This window comes from Vulpes lagopus, chromosome 1 (genome assembly GCF_018345385.1).
Source record: "Vulpes lagopus strain Blue_001 chromosome 1, ASM1834538v1, whole genome shotgun sequence".
NCBI lineage: Eukaryota > Metazoa > Chordata > Mammalia > Carnivora > Canidae > Vulpes > Vulpes lagopus.
In genome coordinates, this window is record NC_054824.1 from 85,521,867 (window position 1) to 85,540,253 (window position 18,387).

General features: G+C 35.7%; 1 protein-coding gene across 25 annotated transcripts in view; it reads left to right on the forward strand.

The window, feature by feature from the left end:
- Positions 1 to 18,387, forward strand: part of ZBTB20 (zinc finger and BTB domain containing 20) — a 770,327-nt gene that overhangs the window by 253,571 nt on the left and 498,369 nt on the right. The window contains exon 5 of one of the 25 annotated variants that reach the window (XR_005985678.1): positions 5,773 to 14,352. The exons of the other annotated variants lie outside the window; for them this stretch is intronic. The gene's annotated coding sequence lies outside the window, so the exon portion shown is untranslated. Of the gene's footprint in view, positions 1 to 5,772; positions 14,353 to 18,387 lie in introns of those variants that run through there. 25 annotated transcript variants of the gene reach the window in all.

Sequence of the window (18,387 nt, forward strand, 5' to 3'; positions counted from 1 at the left end):
GATGTTAAAAATCTATGAAAAATAGCCTTTGCGGGAAGTAGGGAGGGTACCTATTTAAGCACCACATATCTGAAAGTCCTCCAGGTGCTTATTCAGGATTCCACCAAATGTCATATGATCAAGACATGTAACTGAAGACCAATATAGTACATTATCTTATTACTTATTAGAAAAAAACTTTACTGCCTACCGTAGTGTTTTATATAATATAAGAATGTTTTGGTGTATTTAATAAAAAATATGTATATGTTTACAGTTGACTTTGGTTGTTGGGAAAATGGGATTGCTGGAACAGCACTTAAAAAAAACGAATAGTACTGACCTACTTAGAAAAATTAATTATGAAAGAAAAAATAATGGATTATAGTTGCAGATAATGGTTTTGGGGACGCTGCTGGTTGAAATCCATCCTGAGGCTTATTTATAATTGGCACAATTAGAGTTTTCGAGAATTCAGCAGCTTTGATTTATTTACAGGGATTAATATAGTATTTGAGTTATTGAGGAGGTGGGAATGGAAATGGGTAGGGGACTTACTGCTTTACATTGAAGTTCTACAGAATTTCAAACTAATATTTTGGGAGAGAAAGAATTCTCTCCAGGAAAAGCGCAAGGTTCTTTAACTGAGAGAACTTAATACATTTGGGTTCTTATACCAATAAAATTTTATACTAGATCAGATAACAAAAATTGAACATGACTTTTCACTTAAGACTACTTTACTTTCTATGGTGCCTACAAACTAACTTTCTACAATTGCATTTAACTCCTTGAAATTTTTATTTATTCATCAGATGTTTATTGAATACCTACTGTGTATTCAGGTACCATTCTAGATACTTGGTATCCACCAGTGAAAAAGATTAAGTATCTTAGGAGTTGATAAGTGCATGACCCATTTACTCATGATCCATAAAAGAATAAATTGGACTTTATGAAAATTAAAAACTTTTACTCTGAAAATGTTATTGAGAGAATGAAAAGGCAAGCCACAGACTATAAGGTCACATTTGCAAAGAATATATCTGATGAGGGATTTGTATCCAGAAAATACAAAGAACTTTCAAAACTCAAAACTTCAGGAGAGACTGGGTGTGACTTGTTAACTCCTATATCCCCAAAGTATCTGGCTTCCTAGCTAATTGTTGCATGAATGAACAAATGTCCTTAGAGAAGAGAAGATAGAGATGGAGAAGGTTGGAAGTTCAAAGTGCTAAAAAACAGTTTTCCCACTTCATAGTCTGCCTTGGATTAGCCCTTTGCCCTAAAAGCAGTTCCAAATGGAGAGGTTCTTGATACGATATGTGCTAATAAAGCTTAATGCCTTCAGAATCAACACCTATGCTATTGCCCGCATTGACACTAAGGAAGAAGCCGTAAGGAACTGATACTTAAGAGTAGAATAGTCTCGTGGAAAGAAAACGAAGCTGAAAAGAAGAACCCCAACTTCCAGTCTTAACGTTGGTATATGATGACCTCTAACCTCTTGGAACCTAGATTCTGGTATGTAAAGAGTTATGCTGACTGCCCTGCTTCTTCCACAATCTTATTTGAGAGCCAAAAATGAGAATGAATATAACAGCAAGTGTTGAATTGCTCTTATCAAAATTAGGGTTTGTTATGAAGGGTGACAAATCCCATAAAGGCAATCTTCCTTAACTACTGCAGTATTAAAAATTGATGTTCTCACGGCTCTCTCTTAGGCTCTCTTGTCTTCTCTAGATGGTCCCCCAGGTTAGTCTCATTTACTTCCATGGCTTTGATTAGCCTCTTTATACAGACGGCTACCAAATTTTTCTCTCCAGCTCAGACTTCTCTCTGAACCCTACTAAATGCTTCCTCCTAAGTGTTCTTTAAATCTATTCCCTCTTCTCCATACCAAAGCTACCATGCTGATCTACAATATCATTTTTCTCTCTGAAATTATTGCAACATTATCCTGATTTCCTTAATATTAATCTTATAGACTGGTTCCTGTTCTAGTTCCTGTTTCTGGTTCTAGCCTGACTCAGATCACTTTTTTCCAGCCTTCTATGCTCCAATCATACTGAACTTGTTCTGGTATCTTCAATGCATTCTTATTTCTGGTCTTTGCCTATATCATCTGCCTTGTTTGAAGTACCTTCTATTCCTTTCTTCTTCCCAATTCTGCTCAGATACCCTGAGATAACTTAGCAAATCTCAACTTAAAACTCACTTTTTCTGGGATGCTTTCCCTAATGCCTTGACTAATTAGAATTGCCTTACATTGTACTTCTATAATGAATGCTTTATTTTTGTTGATTATTTTGCCTAGATACCTTTAAGATACAGAATAGAACTGTCCTTCAAAGTTGTGTCTATAGTGCCTAACACAATGCCTCATATTAATTAGGCATTTAGGGATCCCTGGGTGGCGCAGCGGTTTGGCGCCTGCCTTTGGCCCAGGGCGCGATCCTGGAGATCCGGGATCGAATCCCACGTCGGGCTCCCGGTGCATGGAGCCTGCTTCTCCCTCTGCCTGTGTCTCTGCCTCTCTCCGTCTCTCACTGTGTGCCTATCATAAATAAATAAAAAGTTAAAAAAAATGTTTAAAAAAAAAAAAAAGAAACTCATCTATAAAAAAAAATAATTAGGCATTTAATAAATATTTGTTGAGTGAATGAATGAGTACATGAATATATAAATAAGTAAATTCAATAGACACAAATAATGTTATGGCTAATTTAATACATTTTTCACTTTAATTTTTTATTTTTTGTAATATTTGCCCAGTTTGTCTCTAGAAAAGTAAAAGAAAAAAATTCTTGAAAATTTGTTTCACTTTATATGTATTTTGAATGGATCTCACTAGAGTCTCAATTTTGTGGTATTAAGGGTTGTTCTAGAACATGAAATACCCAAACTGCATGATTCCTATGTTTTTTTTTCTCCATGAAAATTATTGTCAAAGCTCCTTTTATTTATTTATTTTTGTCTGCCTTAATGTTAGGGATAACTGAAGGTGTCCATGATTGGTATGAATTTGACAGCTTTGTCCAAGAGATTATTATGCTGTTGTCAATTTCCTTAGACTAACATTTAGGAAAATTCTATTATCACCATCTTTGCCTCTATATCTGGCTGTCTTAAGCCCCAGCTAGATGGAAACATTTTTCAGTAATACTCTGGCTTTGCTTTCTGTTGTTTGTCTGTAAGAAACTGGGGAGGATATTAAAGATGAGACAGTGAGGAACCTGACAGGATATGGTTCCACTGACAACCGAGGAGGTTGCTTAAAATGGCATATTCAGTTTGCAGTAAAGGTTCGTCAAGACATTTGGTATTGCACAACCAGTTTCCACATTAATCAATCCCTTATGCTCTAATTAATACCTTGCTAAAATGTTGATTCTCAAGGAAAACAACAGTTTTTAACTTTTATAGATATGTGACACACTTTTGAATTTGTTATTAACAGGTTAATTGAGTATTGAATATTGAGCAGAATAATATTCTGCTGTCGGAATACTTCCAGCAAGTCAGGCACTTTACATATCTCTATATCCAACAGTGATCCTACAATGAGAATTTGCCACCATTTTACTAATGAGGATCCTGAAGTTCAAAGATAAAAAGTAACTTGCTTTTAATATCACACAACTCATGTAGAGAAAGCCCAGACTTAAATCTGAATCTGTCTTGCTTAAATGTTTTTTCTACTCCATTTCATTACCTCTCTGTGAAACAATGACTTGTTATGGGTATATTAATTTCCAAGCATTGCTGTAACAAATTGCTGTAAACCTGATGGCTTAGAACAACAGAAATATTCTCATGGTTCCAGGAGACAGAAATCAGAAATCTGAAATAAACAAATCACCAGGGCTGCAACCCCTCTGAAAACTCTAGGGGAGTATCCTTCTTTGCTCTTCCAGCTTCTGGTGGCTGCAGCTATTCGTTGGCTTGTGGCTCATAACTACAATCTCTGCCTCCATCTACACATGGCCTTCTCCTCTGTGCCTGTGTCTTCTCTTCCTTTGTCTTTTATCTGGATAATCCAGATTGATCTCATTTCAAGATCCTTAACCTAGTTAGATCTGCAAAGACCTCCTTTTTTTTTTTTTTTTTTATTCAAATAAGACCACATTCACAAGTTTGGGAGATTAGGATATAGACATTACTTTTAAGTAGCCATCATACAACCTAATATACTGGATATCGTTGTAGGAACTATTTTGCTCTCCCAACAATAGCTATACCCTTGGAATATTTACTAGTCAAAATGCAGAAAGTTAAACTTCACAGGTATTTACAAATGGCAAGTTATACTGATTTTCCATCAGGCCAGCAGTAGAATGGTCAGTGTTACTCTCTCACTAATAGGACAAGAATGATAACATCTTATAGGATGCTATTCATGCTTTTGGGAGCACTTCACTGAAGCTGTGACCCATCTTGCTTATGTGGTTGCAAATAGAGACCTCAATAAACAGATCGAAAGACATCTAGTTTCCCTCTTTGATGCCAACCTCAAATCTATATACTATCATCATCTATTTTGGTATATCCTCTGTGAATTTCTCCAACTACTTACTTAATCTTTGCTACCTTTCAGGTTAGACATTCTTTAAAATATGGAACAGCATTTCATCTATGACTCTATTTGTGATCCCCTGAACTTGAAGTTTGTCCTCTAGTGTTAATATTCTAGGATTTCATAAATAGTTCTTCTAGGATTTCATAAATAGTTCTGTGCTTACTCTCTTCATAACTTTCATAACTCAATTTTGTAATAGATCAGGGTTCACTGCCCTTCCTTTAACTTTTCAGAAAGTTTAACCCCAAGTCATACTATGAATATTCCAATTCCAAAGCTGCAACACGTCCATTTCCCTTTAAGCTTTCATGGATTGTACAGACTGGAAATGTATCATTACACACATTCAGAGATGTCTTAATTTTACATAAAAATTGAAAAAGCTTTCTTTTCAGCACTCTCGGTAAGTCCCAACATTTTATTAGGCTTTTTGGCCCCAGGTTCGTATTAAACCAGTATCATTAGTAAGTAGTTCAAAGTGATTCATAGATTCTATTTTGAATTGTACCTGATGTCTGAAATACCATCATTTTAAAAATATAACTTGTATTATTTTCTCCCAAAATGTTTGACTTGCATTTATGCTCACTAAGAACAAACCACCACCACCAACAACAAAAATAATAATAGCCAATGCTTATCCAATGTCTTTGATTTGTGAGGCCCTATATTAAACATTCCATATGAGCTACCTCATTAAAGCTCCAACAACATGGTACAACTACTTTCTGTATATTACTGATGAAGAAACTGAGGCTATATTGCTGCTAGTTTTTTGTTATTCATACAACCTAATCTTCCTACCTCTTTGGTTTGAATGGTTTAAATGTCACTACTTTGAGTGAGCTTTTATCCATTACTTTCTCTTCTTGATCATTGGCACAATGTTGAATCAGGATAGGTTCAAGGACTAATCCATGGGAAGTTCATTTATTATTCATTTGTTCACTAAATTCCATGAACTGTTCTGCACACTAAGAGTATAGTCGTAAGCAGTTGTGATAAGTAGCTTCTAAGATGACCCCCCAATGTTCTCTATATCCTGTGTCCCACCTCCTGTGTAATTCTCTATGCTTCATTATTGACTAGATCTAGTGACTTGCTTCTAAAAAGGGCAAAAGGGGTAGGCTGTCACTTCCAAGATTAGGTTTTAAAAAGACTGTGGCTTTCATCTTGGGTACTTCTTTCACTCTCTCTTGGGTTATTTTCTCCAGGAAAAGCCAAATGCCTTATCATGAGGCAGCTCTGTGGATAAACCCAATTGGCAAGGGATCAAGGCCTGCCAACAATCAAGTGAATGAATTTGGAATTGGATCCTCCATTCTAGTTCAGATGAAACCATTGAGCTACCTGAGTTTGATCACAACTTCCTGAAGGACTTTGACCCAGAAGCTTTGATCCAGACTTACCCAGGCTGCACTCAGATTCCAGCCCCTCCAGAAACTATGAGATAATAAATGTTTGTTTTTTAAGCTACAAAGTTTTATGATAAGTTCTTACACCATAATAGATAACTAATATAGCAATATGGCTAAGAACCTTACTCTCATGGAACTTAGAATATATTAGAGACTATACACACACACACGCATATATATATATATGAGTGAGGATGATAGTAGTTATTCTAAGAGGAAAATGGGGTAGAGTGAATTGGGGATGCTGTGCATATCCTGATCAGGGAAAGAAAGACCTCTCTGTGAAGATAATGTTTTAACTGAAGGTATCAGTCACCTGAGATACCTGAGATACCTGAGAAGGTATCAGTCAGGTGAAGATATAGGGGCGGGACAGTCCAAGCAGAGAAGATAGCTAGAGTGATAGTAGGAATAGGCTTGACTTGTGTGAGGGACAGAGTGGGCGACTGAGGCAGAAGAACAGTAGGTAAGGGAAGAGTGGTAGGAGATGACATCAGAGAGGTGTGTCGGAACCGACAATAGAAGGACTTACTGACCATGATTCTAAACTTGAATTTTATTCTTATTGCAATGTATATACAGTGTGGATTTTGTGTAAGGGAGTTATATGATCTGTTTTGTATTTTAAGCCCACTCTGGCTTTTGTTTAGAAAATGGATTTTAAGAGACAAGAATGTAAGCAGAGAAATCAATTAGGAGATCAAGTAAGAGCTATTCATGATTTAGGTTGGTGATAACAGATATGGTAACAAATGGTTGGGTTTAGAATGTAGTTTTGGGGTTGAGTTAATGGTGATTATTAGTAGATTAGATAAGTTGGGTCAGGCAAAATGAATTCAAGGGCTTCTAATATCTGGCCTCATCAACTAGGTGGATGGTGGCACCTTTCACTGAGGAAGTGCAGTTTGAGTGGAGTTGGAGGTAGCACATGGGTGCTATGAAATTAGAAGTTTTGTTTTGGATGTGTTAATGTGGAACCAATAAGAGAAGTGCCTGTTAATTTATATTCTGTGCTTTAAGCCAGTTTCTTACTCTGGAAAGCCACCTCTAACATCTCATAGTCTCTTTTTTCCTCATAAGTTTTGTTTTTCTTTTTTACTCTTTGTGGTTGAATTCTGTCATAGGCTATTTGAATGCTTCCATAACATACATTGACTCCATCCTTTCAATATACTGAGTTAATCAGCAGTAATTTCTCTTATAGAGTGCTACAAAATCCACTGAAGAAAAAATCACTGTAGTATTTTGGCTATAATTTGTCATAACATAAATGCCACCTTACATAAATATCACATAATATAAATATCAAATACAAGTCGATGCTGTCTCCTTGATCCAGACTTCATTATAGCCTCTAATCATGCCTTTCCCTCTTTATTAGTGATTTCTTCATGCCACCCCACTCACCTTAAAAATGTTTGTCACAGCTTTGCCAAAACTCCCATAAGTGCAGTGGGGAATTTGGATGGATCATTTTTCTCTTCCCCTACAAATTCTATAGTAAGAAAAACTACAGTTATATCGTACTTTTGTCCCATAAGACAGTGATCTGAAAACTCCAGAAGAAATGCTAACAATGCCAACAGTAATGAGAAAGTGAACAACTGTCAAACTCAGTGTCTTACAGAATTAAAAAAAAAAGAGCTTAATATCATCCAGGTTATTTGAACATCAGTGCCTTGCATGAGTAGTAGCAAAAATGTCTTTAGTATCTATGTGCTGCCAAATATGGAGTGATTTTCTAGCATACTGGAAAATTTAGAATTGACTCTCAGATACTAAAATATGAAACTGAGGGGCATAGTCTTGATCTGCTAATTTTGAGCCAATGTATTATAACTACTGTGCATTGTGAGATACTAGTATGAACTGGTATATTATAAAATTAAATTGTATTGTATAGTACATTGTATTGTTCCGTCAGATTTTGATATCCTCACTTTAAATAATTCATGGGAAGAAATGATCACTTCATAATGCCACAAACTCACAGCAGGCAAAACTAATTTTACACAATATGAAAACAGATTTTATTTATTTAAAAGGAATATTAAAAAAACACAACAACAACTTTTTTGACACCAGCTGCTGAGAAATAAATAGAATACTTTATGACAAAAAAATCTAAATCTATAAAAGCTGTTCCTGGGAGACCAAGTAGGGAATTGTAAAGATACATTTAAATGCCCTGGTCAATGCTATAAGCCTTATTTTGAGGAAAAGGAGCTCTTCCATCTTGCTCACTCCCTGGGGGAATAAAATGGTATTGGGAGAAAATTAGCTTTACAAAAACCCTCCTGACACCTACAACATAATGCCAAGGAACTGGCAAGCTTTAGTTATCACTCCAAGGATAACCTCCCCTCCCCCACTGGTCCAAATAAACATCTATAGGTAATTGGTAACTAGTATCCTTAAATACAAGCTAGAAATCACTGCTTAGCTTTGTCAAAACCATTAACTGGGAATGGAAAGAACATTTTGGAGTGACCACAATAATTTTCATCTCACTGTGGCTTTAAGAGTAGAATGAAAAAATAAGGTGAAACTATAATATGACTATTTCCTTTGAGAGAGTTTGTTAGACATTTTTTATACAAATATACAAATATCATGCATTTTTATATAAACAATAAGAAATCTGGGCTTGCTGTTCAATTTGATAATAACTCCATATCTGACTCAATCAGACACTGGCTTCAGACAAAGAACGAGACCCATGCCATGGATGGGTCTGGGTTTAATCCCAGAAACGTGAGGGTCCAGGCATCTAGGCAGTGTGCAGCCCTCTTCCCTAAGCTTCAGGAAGACAACAAGTATGGAGGGGGCAAGGGTTGGACCAAAGGAGCTAAGAGATAGACGAAACAGAGAAAGATGAGACCACAGTTGAAAAGAATCAGATATTTTAGCACCAAAGCAATGAAAATACATTCTTTTGGGTAATATAAACATTGTTTATTGAATTTTTACTCTTAAAAAATGTTTAACTGAAAAACTCTTGCTGACAGTGGGAATGTAAATCTGAGGCAAAGAGACTGACTCACCAGCAGAAGTTTATTATTATCTCTGATAACAGCTGAATTCCAGTCTTCTTTGTGTACTGTAAAATGGGGCAGATTTGTATATCCATGGCGTCATAGGCACCCTTAACGAAGGCCTTGTCTCTGGTTTTGTTATAAGTTTCCTCCTTGAGGGGTTATAAGTCAGGAGTTAGAATTTATTTTAGATTTCCAAGAGTTACAAATTTGAAGGGATGCAAATGTGGTGCTGTTATCCCTTAACTCTTCAGGATTTAAAATACTTTACAATGTAGCTGAGATTTAAAATGTTTAGTAGGTGTTACCAAACTCTGATGGGATAGTGTTTTTAATACCTTCCTGTATTTTCAGGGAAAAATAGTTATACAGAGATAATGGGTTTCCTTTATCCTTAGTATGTCAGTGCAGTCTAAAATATACATTAACAAGGCTGCTTTGGGAATAATAGGAAGAGCCCTGAGATTCCAATGATCTAAGTGGAAAGTCTGGCATAATTCTACTTGCCAGTTGTTGCCTTTATGCAACTCATTTTAACCTTCTGTGTCTTATTATTTTCTTAATCTGTAAAATGGGGTTAACAATACCTATTTATAAGGGTCTCTAACCATTCATTGAAATAATAAAGTTCTAAGGGAAGCTTAAAGTGCTTGAAAGCATGAAAATGCTGATTTAATCTTTTAAAGAATATTATATAAATTTACTTCTAAAGGCAACAGTGTTGCATTTTAAAGGACGGCTTTGTACATATGTAATGTAGTATATGTAAAAATGACTCCATTTCTGCTGAGCGTTTTACTAAAACACCACTAGTTATTCTGCAAACATTAACCAAAACAAAGCTGGTGTAGCAAAATTAGTATTAGATAAACTGAGTAACATTGTAATGATTTTTCAGTGAATGAATGTATGTCAGACTATTTTCTTATGTATAGAAAAAATAAAACCGGAAATTCCAAAATCTCTAATTTCCTTTCTTTGATTTTTCTAAGATTTCTATCTTCCAGAATATAAAGTTCAGCTTCAAGCTTCTCTTCACAATGCAAGGGCTACAGATAGAATGAGACTTGAACATTATTTAAGGAATTACTTAAAGGCCATATTAGTGTTATGAAATTGTAGATATCCTGAAATAAGTTGTCACCTTTCTACCTGCTCAGATGCTGTAAGTCAGTTATCAAAACAGAACACACACACACACATACACACACACACACACACACACACAAGCAAGAAAAACAAACAGAAAACCAATCAAAACAGAGCATTGGCCTAAAATATTCATCTGTTTTATGTAGGAACAAGGATGGTCAGACCTAAGTGGGGGAGAGTAGTTTAATGCACAGATTTAGTATTTAAGATTTGAAACATCATCACTGTCCATATAATTAAGAACACTTAATTGTTAACTTTGAACACAGAGAATTTTAGAAATAGAAAAGATGGTATTTCATAACTTCTAGGAATACAATGATACTCATCTTTATTGATAGAAATATGCTTTATGCTTAGTTACAAAATGTCAAAGATCTTGTCATTTGTGAATCTGGGGTTGTTGCCCTTTGCCGCCTTGTGGAATTTAGACTAGGTTGGCATAGGTTGCCATACTCTTTTGAAGACAATTGATTTGATATTGGCACCTGTCCCCATGCCTGCATTAGAGGTAAAGTATGTGAGTAGCGCTGGTACATTTAACCATAACAAAATCATAACAAAATTAGCTGAACATTATATATATACATATATATATGAAGTGATTTGGGGGAAGGAAGAATTTGTCCAACCTGGATGCACTTTTGTGGGAAAGAACACTGATAACTGTGTGTCAGTTTGGCATATCATCCAAACCTGGCACTGTGTTTATCTCTGCTCTGAGGTTCAGCAACATGACTGAGAATGGACGGGGGCAGGTTGGGCAGAGAGAGGGCAGGATTCCCTGGACCTGGCAGAAGAAGATTTTGGGTTATGACCTCAGAAATAACATTAAATCCCTCTCTATGCAATTATAACATCTTTCATTTTCCAGGAGACCTGTCTATAGAATCTAAGAGGCTTATTCTCTTTCATGGAAATAATGCAGTTAAGCTGCTTGAAATCTCAACAGATTAATATAAATGTTCAGATAAAAAGTTAGTATTTTAATGGTAGTCTTCAAGCATAATTAGTAATAAAATTTAAGCAGGGCCTAGGAGAATAGAATCATAGAATCGCAAAATCCTAGGAAAAAAAATCATATCCTTTTAGAGGTAGGATAGTCTTATCCCTCTGTGTAATGGACGAGGTTTGTAAAGTGACTAGTCCACGATCGTTAAGTCGGAGTGTATGGGAGAGTAGAACTAGAAACAGATCTCTGGTCTCTAGTCAAGTGCATATTCTAATAGAGCTTGACTTTTTTATATCTGGACTCTAAAGTCAGTATCATCAAATGATATTGGCCATATATTTTTCCTAGGCAGCTAAGTGTTCACCCACTCTCATACCATGAATAATAATGGCAGACATTTACAGAACTTACAACTTACTAAGAAGGACCCTAACTGGTTTGCTTACAGTCTCTCTCTTAAATCTTCAGAAGAGCCTTATAAAGTGGGTACTATTGCTATTTTCATTTCATAACTGAAGAAGGAAACTAAAGCACAAGACACTGAGTAAATTCACCAAGGAAACAGACCCATTAAGTAGTAGAGCGTGGATTGGAACCTAGGCAATCTGGGTTCTAGAGCTTCTGCTCTTAACCACTCTGCTATGCAGCCTCCCAGGCATTTATTAGTCACATGCCTGCTTAGAAATGGCATGCATAAGTCTCAATGCTCCAGAAAAACCAGTTTCAAGAAACAATAGAATTTATGTGAACAGCAGACATACCCAATATATAAAATAAAAGGTTCAAAGAACTGGGGAATTTTACCTAGAAAGGAAGAAACCATGGGAGGAATGTGATAGCTATGGGAAAATGGGATTCTAATCTTTTTCAGTGACAACAGAGCAAAGCTAGGACCAATGGGTGGTAATTATAAGGAGATAGGTTCTGGCTCAATAAAACAGTGCAGTAATCAGAATAAGCAGCCTTAGTAGGGGGTTCCCTGTCTGTGTATACAGACTGCATGTCTGGTTCCTGTTGCTGTAGACAGGTTTGCTGCCCTGGGATAGTACGTCAGAGTACAGCTATGTTTTGTTAGGTGAGAGTTAAGGGGTGACATTAAATTTCATCTGAAACAATGTGGTAAGGAATGTAAAGACCAGAGCTCTAGACAGATCTGGCATTGAATTCTGGCAGCAACATTTTAATAGGTGCATAAACTTAGTCAAATTACTTAACTAAGTACTCTGAATCTAACTTTTCTGAATCCCAATTTCCTCATCTATAATTGGTATAATTGTATTAATCTCCTAGACTTGTGGTGTGGAGGAGTAAATCAGATCATTACGTAAAATTCTTAGCACTGTGCCAGGCACATAATAAGTGCTCAGAGTGAGAGATTCATTAAATTTTTCAAAAATGAACTACAGTGCTAATTACTCTTTCATATGGAAAAGGAAGCTTGGCCTAGTAGGTAATAAGTGGTAGGACTTTATGCCCACCAATCTTTCACCGCTTTTGAGACCTTGGACTCTGGAATGTGAAAAGTGCTTATAAAGGAAGCTTTGTAATACAACTTATTTCGAATGCAGTACAGCAGCTTATGATTTAAAAGCATCCTGTGGTGAATGCTTTTATAATGTGAATAATCACCCCTTAATTTATCTGTTTGGTAAGTTCAGAATTTGGATTATTGAGTCTTCTTAAAGCAAAAAGTAACACCTGCACTCTTCTTCCCACAAGGTAACAGGATTTTCATGCTGGGCTGACTTTCAGGGAAATACGGGTGCCTCCAGGATTCAGGATAACATGGACGGAGTAACTGCTAAAATATACGAGGGTGCTGTATTCAGAAAGAACATTAATTGTACTTTATGATGTATGCATTTTTAATGAGCATGCGAGCTCATATAGGTCCGCTGACCACTAGACTGTTGCATATAGAGATGTTGCCTAAATTGAAGAGTTGTATACTTAAAAGTTATTTTCCCCATATCTTTCTTTCTCCAAAATTTCAGTGGAAGTCAACATGAAACTGGGATATGATACTTAGAAACTTTGAGGTAAACCAACCATCATTGGAAAATTGTGCAATAGAAAGAACACCGGGTTAGGAACTTTGAGTAAGACCTGTCATGTACTAACTGCATGGCATGGGATAGGATGCTATTATTTTTCCTGTGTCTTAGTATTTTCGTTGTAAAATGATCAGGTTAGACTTAGATCTGCTGTGTAACATCTAACTAAACATTTTAGTGCATCTGATCCATAAAATGAGGTGGAACTATTTCATTTCTTTCCAATAGAAAGACTAGAAAAGGAAATCATAGAAAGAACACTTATGAATAGTTAAGAGGTTTTCTTATTGCCAATCAGCAATACTTGTCACTCTGCCTCAGCTTGAACCCTCTTGCAGATGTGAAGATTTATAAGACATTTTATTTTGCTGTGATATAGAAATGAATATGAACGTGGGCAAACTCAAACCAAATAAGTCTTTTCTCCCATCAGCCAGCAAACATTGACCTGTGTTTAAAGAAACTTGAATGTATTTGAGAAAAAATGACCTCACTCACAAATTAATTATATCTAGGGCTAAAAATAATTATATCTTTTCATTGATTCCCTTTATTTTCACAGTATTCATGGAATTTTGCCAATTCTTTATAGAGTGCTTTAAACTTATTTATAACCAACTTAGATGAAGCATACTTTCAATATATGCTGGTGACTCTATCCTCTGCAAGTTGAATGGAGGAATAACATGCATCAGATGTGCAAGCTTAAACTATCTGGTGCTTCTCAAAGAGAGCCCCTTAAAAGTTCAGAATCCACTTAGAATTTTCCCAACTTTTCATGCTGGTTGCAATCCATGCAGGATGTTGAAAGGAGCCAGAATTCACAAATGGCACAGACTTATCTTTTATCAAATGAGAATTTAAAACACATTTCTATACAGATTCATGCACTATAAAGGGCTACTATTCAGCCCTGAATTTCTTATTTGTCAGAAACTTCAAGCCAATTTTTGAGAGAAACTGTTAAGCTTAATTCAATTAAGGAATAATGAAACTTCAAATTTAACCAGATTGAAAATGCAGACAAAGCCTTAGTATTCTGTAATCATCTTCAGAATGATCCTGTCAACTCTAAAGATGCTAAAGCCATCAAAATTACAAGCATGTGTGATGAGAGGTCACCATGATGTCACACATAATGACCAATGACCATCAGTAGTTCAGAACGATTTACATTCTGAAAGTGAAGAAGAATTTTACTTAGACTTTTGATTCTTAATAAGAACATTGCTGTGGGGCAGCCTGGGTGGCTCAGCGGTTTAGCGCCGCCTTCAGCCCAGGGCATGATCCTGGAGACCTGATCGAGTCCCACATCAGGCTCCCTGCATGGGGCCTGCTTCTCCCTCTGCCTGTGTCTCTGCCTCTGTGTGTGTGTGTGTGTGTGTGTGTGTGTGTGTGTGTGTGTGTGTCATGAATAAATAAATACAATCATCTTTAAAAAAAAAAAAAGAAAATTGCTATGTATGGTTACATGCCATTGCCAACTTTTTAATGTGTAAACAAAAAAAACCCTGCTTAATCTTCCTAATAAATAAAAAATAAACATTAAAAGTTAATCACAGAAAACAATTTCCATGTTCCATTTTTCTCATAAGAGTGTAGCTAAAACAGGAAGCATAAAGAAAGAAGCTAACATCAGGAATAATTAGAATAAGTCATTTAATATAAATTCAAGAAAGGTGAAACCAATATAGAAAAATCTCTAACATATGAAGTAGAGATTAAAATTTAATTATATGACATCTTATCATGAATATACTATAGAAATTTCTATATGCAGTCAAAGATACAGACATTTATCAAGTACTTATTCAATGCTCAGTATTGGATGTTGTTATTAATACAAATAATAAATATATAAATAATTGCCTCAGATTGATTCCTTTTGACAGTAAGATTCCATCTACAGGTCCTATAGTAAAATGAAAACCTTTTCAGTAGATATATAAATTATGAACCAATTACAAGATCAAAATTGTGTTTGTAAAAATACATTTGCAAGAATAGCTTCATCAGTTAACCCCATTTAAGCTCCTTTTGATATCTCGGGAAGTTTCTGCAGTTACCTAATTAGAATGCAGACTTTTGAAGACCTCTAAGATCTCTTGTGGGTCTTGTATTTTGAGTCCACAAGTTTAATACCAGTAGAAACATGTCAATTTCAAAGGAAAATAAGAACCAGGATTGAGGTTTGCTTGAGACATCCTTACATCTATATTGAAGTATTGGATACGGGTTCCATGATGGAGTCCAACTTACACTAAGGCAGAGCATTTCCTAAGCAATTCTTGGTTTTCTTATTGGAGAACTGACAACTCATAAAAGCCCACGAGCACCCTCTAGTGAAATTTCTGGAGTAGACCTAAGGGGTTTGTTCCTTGACCTCCACTCTCCTTTCAAATGACCTTCGATCGCCCACAATATAGAAACTGGAATTCTACTATCTGATTTTACCTTCAAACAACATCAAATAATTTCCAGATTACAAAGAAAGTGGTATTCTTGTCAAGTGTTTCTAGTGGTAGAACTGCTTAGACCCCAGACCCAAATATTCCATGTTCCCATGATTTTTTTAAATTATACTTATAATACTAGCCTGCTGCACATGACTTCTCCTATAGTCATGTGTTAAAATAGTTTCTGAAACAAATATAACTAAATAAATAGTGGGGAGCTTTAAAAATGTTACTGGATGTTAATACTCCTGCCCCTGCCTCCACCTGTCTTATGCTTGTGACGCTTGGTTTGGGTACACTATATCCAGGAACTTCTTTAGTACTTGGCAATATTAGAGGTCAAGGGGAGCAGGCCAAGATAGTAAGTAGAAGTCAAAAATTATAAAAGAGGTCAAAAAGATTAAGTCCAAGTATTCATGCACTTCTGAGTTTTTATATTATCTGATTATTGCCAAGATATTTTTGCTTAAATCTTGAGCAGGAATGAAAATGACATATCCCACAATGTTCAAGATAGCACCTTATTATATCAGAGCAGTAGTTAGAGAGATGATTACAAAGCAGGCCCAATCTTTGCTGTAAATTAGTTAAAGCTGTGAATATAATACCACTCATTTACATTAATAACTCTTATGTAATAAATGAAACAAAGCAAATCACTACTTGACTTTGTAGATAGCATGCTATAGAATGCTATTTTGGAAAGAAACTTTGAGATCAGAATCTCCCCATATTAGAAGGGGGGAAAATGCAAGCAAAAACAAATAGATGCACTTAAATGTTAAGTAATGTGCCCGAAATTATATAATTTGATAGTGTCAGCTAAGGACTAAAATATAGGTCCCTTGTACCCATTCTAGTGTTCATTATGCTGTAAGAATCCACTTATTAAAGAGCTTACAATAGAATTTCAAACCATTTCATTTTCATTGGTTATTGGTTTTATACCTCTAATAATTTATGGATGTGTCTTCACACTTTTAGTGAGAAAAAAAAGTGTGTGTGTGCCTTTTAATTTCATCTCTTCTCTGTCTCCACTTTCATGGAAGAATAAGTTGCTCTTTTGCTGACCATTAGGAAGAATACAGAAACATAATCATTTGATATTATTCTTGAACACGGTGCCATGCTGTGTTAACTTTGCATACTGGAAAAAATGGGGGTCCCAGGATTTACCCCAAAGATTCAGATGCAATGAAACGTCGGGACACCTGCACCCCAATGTTTCTATCAGCAATGGCCACAATAGCCAAACTGTGGAAGGAACCTCGGTGTCCATCGAAAGATGGATGGATAAAGAAGATGTGGTTTATGTATACAATGGAATATTACTCAGCAATTAGAAACGACAAATACCCACCATTTGCTTCAACGTGGATGGAACTGGAGGGTATTATGCTGAGTGAAATAAGTCAATCGGAGAAGGACAAACAGTGTATGTTCTCATTCATTTGGGGAATATGAATAATAGTGAAAGGGAATATAAAGGAAGGGAAAAGAAATGTTGGGAAATATCAGGAAGGGAGACAGAACATAAAGACTCCTAACTCGGGGAAACGAACTAGGGGTGGTGGAAGGGGAGGAGGGCGGGTGTTGGAGGGGAATGGGTGACGGGCACTGAGGTGGACACTTGACGGGATGAGCACTGGGTGTTTTTCTGTATGTTGGTAAATTAAACACCAATAAAAGTTAATTAAAAAAAATGGGGGTCCCATAATTCGGTTTGATCATCTAGCATTACTGATAACCACCTCAATGATTTTGTGTTCTAATAGTGCTTACTCCCTAGTGTTGATGGAAGGATTGCATGGGTGAATGTAAATAAAGCATGTGAAACATAGCTGACATTAATTAAGTGCAGTATCTGTATTAGCTGTTAATATCTAATATTTTTTAAAAGGATATAATACTATATTCTTAGACTATCCAGTAGAACTCAGAGCTATGAACTCTATTAAATAGTTTTTAGGATTATAGTCCAATTTCCTTAAAATAAAAACAAAAATTCCAAGATCTCTCCAAATTATTATTTTTAATTGAGAAGGATTGTTTAGGAAATTGCCCTTTGTCAAGGCAAATCACATATTATCTTGTTAGAAGTTTATAATTTTTTCATTTCTCAGTTTATTATTATATTTTAGTCTTGGCTTTAACCTTAATCTTACCACACCTGACTTTAGTATTCAATATTTCATTTATATTATTGATAATGTTTAGTAGGTGAGGTGACTGTGTGGCAACTCAAGGCACAATTACATGACTTCAGTTTTGCTGTAAAGTTAATAATTTAATGATGTTTTGTTCCTTGCTCTTTGCCTACTTTGCTATTTCTCAACGCTCAGTATTGGTATTTGGAATCATAAAATCAGCATATATTAGAATGGGGAGAGATTGTAGAGACCAACCAGTCTAATTCCTTCATCTTACTGAAGAAGAAACTGACACCCTAACCGCAAAGATAACTTCTGGCATTTCATTCCACATACTGACTTGTTAGTGGTAGAAGATTATAGTCTCATATTTTTCCAGAAAGAATTAAATCTGTTCAATTGATTGCTGAATTTTACATTGATACTCTGAACCAGCAGATTGACAACATAAATCATAAATCAGTGTTACCTGTGAATAGACAATACAATAGTATTTTAAACCTACCTATTCAGTAGGACAGTATGCCATGTATGCTTGCCAGTTTTGTAATTCTTGCACTTTGCAGTGATGTTAAAGCCCATCCTGAAACTCTTAAGTGATTATCTTTAAGA